The sequence below is a fragment of the Phyllobates terribilis genome, unplaced genomic scaffold (assembly GCF_046119375.1).
Source record: "Phyllobates terribilis strain yellow unplaced genomic scaffold, ASM4611937v1 Scaffold_6060__1_contigs__length_47083, whole genome shotgun sequence".
NCBI classification, from domain to species: domain Eukaryota; kingdom Metazoa; phylum Chordata; class Amphibia; order Anura; family Dendrobatidae; genus Phyllobates; species Phyllobates terribilis.
The window spans coordinates 7,501-10,000 of record NW_027368804.1 but is presented as its reverse complement, the minus strand read 5'-3'; positions in this window follow the sequence as shown (position 1 = coordinate 10,000).

Sequence of the window (2,500 nt, the reverse complement as noted above, 5' to 3'; positions counted from 1 at the left end):
TAGAGGGCATCCCAGGAGGGCTCCAAAAGTGTGGGTAAAATATATATCCCACAGGGGGAAAATTGAAAAAAAGTTGAAAAAAAAAATTTTTGGGGACTTAGAAAATTTTCACACATGTGTCAGACTTCCAGACAGGGGAGCGTGTCAGTGCGCGCATCCGATTTCAGTTCCAGAGCGATTCGCGCGATGAGTCCTTGATACTTAGTCGTTTTTGGCAAAATTTCTGACTTTTTGAAAATTTCACAATTTTGTGAAAACTTCCACAAAATGAGGTTCTAGTATGTTAGAGGGCATCCCAGGAGGGCTCCAAAAGTGTGGGTAAAATATATATCCCACAGGGGGAAAATTGAAAAAAAGTTGAAAAAAAAAATTTTTGGGGACTTAGAAAATTTTCACACATGTGTCAGACTTCCAGACAGGGGAGCGTGTCAGTGCGCGCATCCGATTTCAGTTCCAGAGCGATTCGCGCGATGAGTCCTTGATACTTAGTCGTTTTTGGCAAAATTTCTGACTTTTTGAAAATTTCACAATTTTGTGAAAACTTCCACAAAATGAGGTTCTAGTATGTTAGAGGGCATCCCAGGAGGGCTCCAAAAGTGTGGGTAAAATATATATCCCACAGGGGGAAAATTGAAAAAAAGTTGAAAAAAAAAATTTTTGGGGACTTAGAAAATTTTTCAACTTTTGTCAGACTTCCAGACAGGGGAGCGTGTCAGTGCGCGCATCCGATTTCAGTTCCAGAGCGATTCGCGCGATGATCTCGATACTTAGTGTTTTGGCAGAGGGCATCCCAGGAGGGCTCCAAAGTGTGGGTAAAATATATATCCCACAGGGGGAAATTGAAAAAAAGTTGAAAAAAAAATTTTAGAAAATTTTTCAACTATTGTCAGACTTCCAGACAGGGGAGCAGTGTCAGTGCGCGCATCCGATTTCAGTTCCAGAGCGATTCGCGCGATGTCCAGACAGGGGAGCGTGTCAGTGCGCGCATCCGATTTCAGTTCCAGAGCGATTCGCGCGATGAGTCCTTGATACTTAGTCGTTTTTGCAAAATTTCTGACTTTTTTGAAAATTTCACAATTTTGTGAAAACTTCCACAAAATGAGGTTCTAGTATGTTAGAGGGCATCCCAGGAGGGCTCCAAAAGTGTGGGTAAAATATATATCCCACAGGGGGAAAATTGAAAAAAAGTTGAAAAAAAAAATTTTTGGGGACTTAGAAAATTTTTCAACTTGTGTCAGACTTCCAGAGAGGGGAGCATGTCAGTGCGCGCATCCGATTTCAGTTCCAGAGCGATTCGCGCGATGAGTCCTTGATACTTAGTCGTTTTCAGAAGTCACAATTTTGACTTCCAGGACCCGCAAAACGTTTGTAAATTGAGCCCGCTCCCCAGTTCCAAGCGTTTTGAGGTGTCCCCGGTTGCAGTAATGCAGCCTGCCCACTAGATGTCGCAAAAGAGACAAAAAGTGAAAAAGAACCAGAATGAGGAAATTCCAGGGAGCCGAATCCGCCTGACAGTTCCAGGCGATCGGGCACTTTTTTGCATGCGTCCCTAAAGTGGGTATAGGGTGACACTCCATGCAAAGACCCAGTTTTGCACACCACCGGCAGAATATATGAGAGAGAGGTACCTCTCAGCCCCGACACATTTCGACTCATTTAAGCTGGTTTTCACCTCCGTAGGCCTGGGTATGCGTTTTGGCTATGAGTCCCTGTTCGGCTGGAGGTCTGCACCTTGGCTGAACCCAGGCTTCCGCAGCTGCGTGGGGGGACTTTTGCCGGTCGCCTATCCCAAGTCAGAGAGGTGTTCCTGGGTTGAAGTGAGCCTGGCCAGACCCCCCCGCGGGCCCTGGTTCTCCACATGGGGGCGCCGTCAAGGCTAAAATCTGGATTTTTAGGCCGAGGAGAGGCTCCATGAGGGCGGATGCTTTTGTGGCTTCGACCCCAGTGCTGTTCCACATCCAGTACCCCCCCGCAAGGGCGCCTGTACCCGAGTCGCGCTTCCAGGACTCGTGGGCACGTATCTCCCGACGACAGGGGTTTGCAGCCTCCGTACTTGGGCAAGTCCCTACATGCACCCCTGCTCTTCCTCCGATCGATCTGGCGCAGCGCTCCCGGGTGGGGAGGTGGCGCCGCTCGCTCGGCCCGGGCTTTGGAGCCCGCGCTGGCTTAAGGTGAGCGGTCCCCTTCCTCCTCTACCCCCGGGCTTCCGACACCTATCTTTGGGCGCGCATGCCGGCCTCGCCTCCCGTCTGCGGAGGTGGCCGAGCCGTGGGGAGTTTGACCCGAACCGAGCGAAGGCAGTGGTCCGACGACCCGTACGGGCGAACGGCGGGGCGCCCACCCAGCCAGGCGTGGGGGCCCGTCGTCCGAATCGCTCCCTGTGCGGGGAAGCACAGCGATCTTCTCCGAGGGCGGCCCTTTTCTTCCAGATGCGTACCCGGCCAGCGGAGGCTCGCGCTGCCCCTCGTGTCCGAAAGGGCGGCCTCCGCGGCGGTGGCGA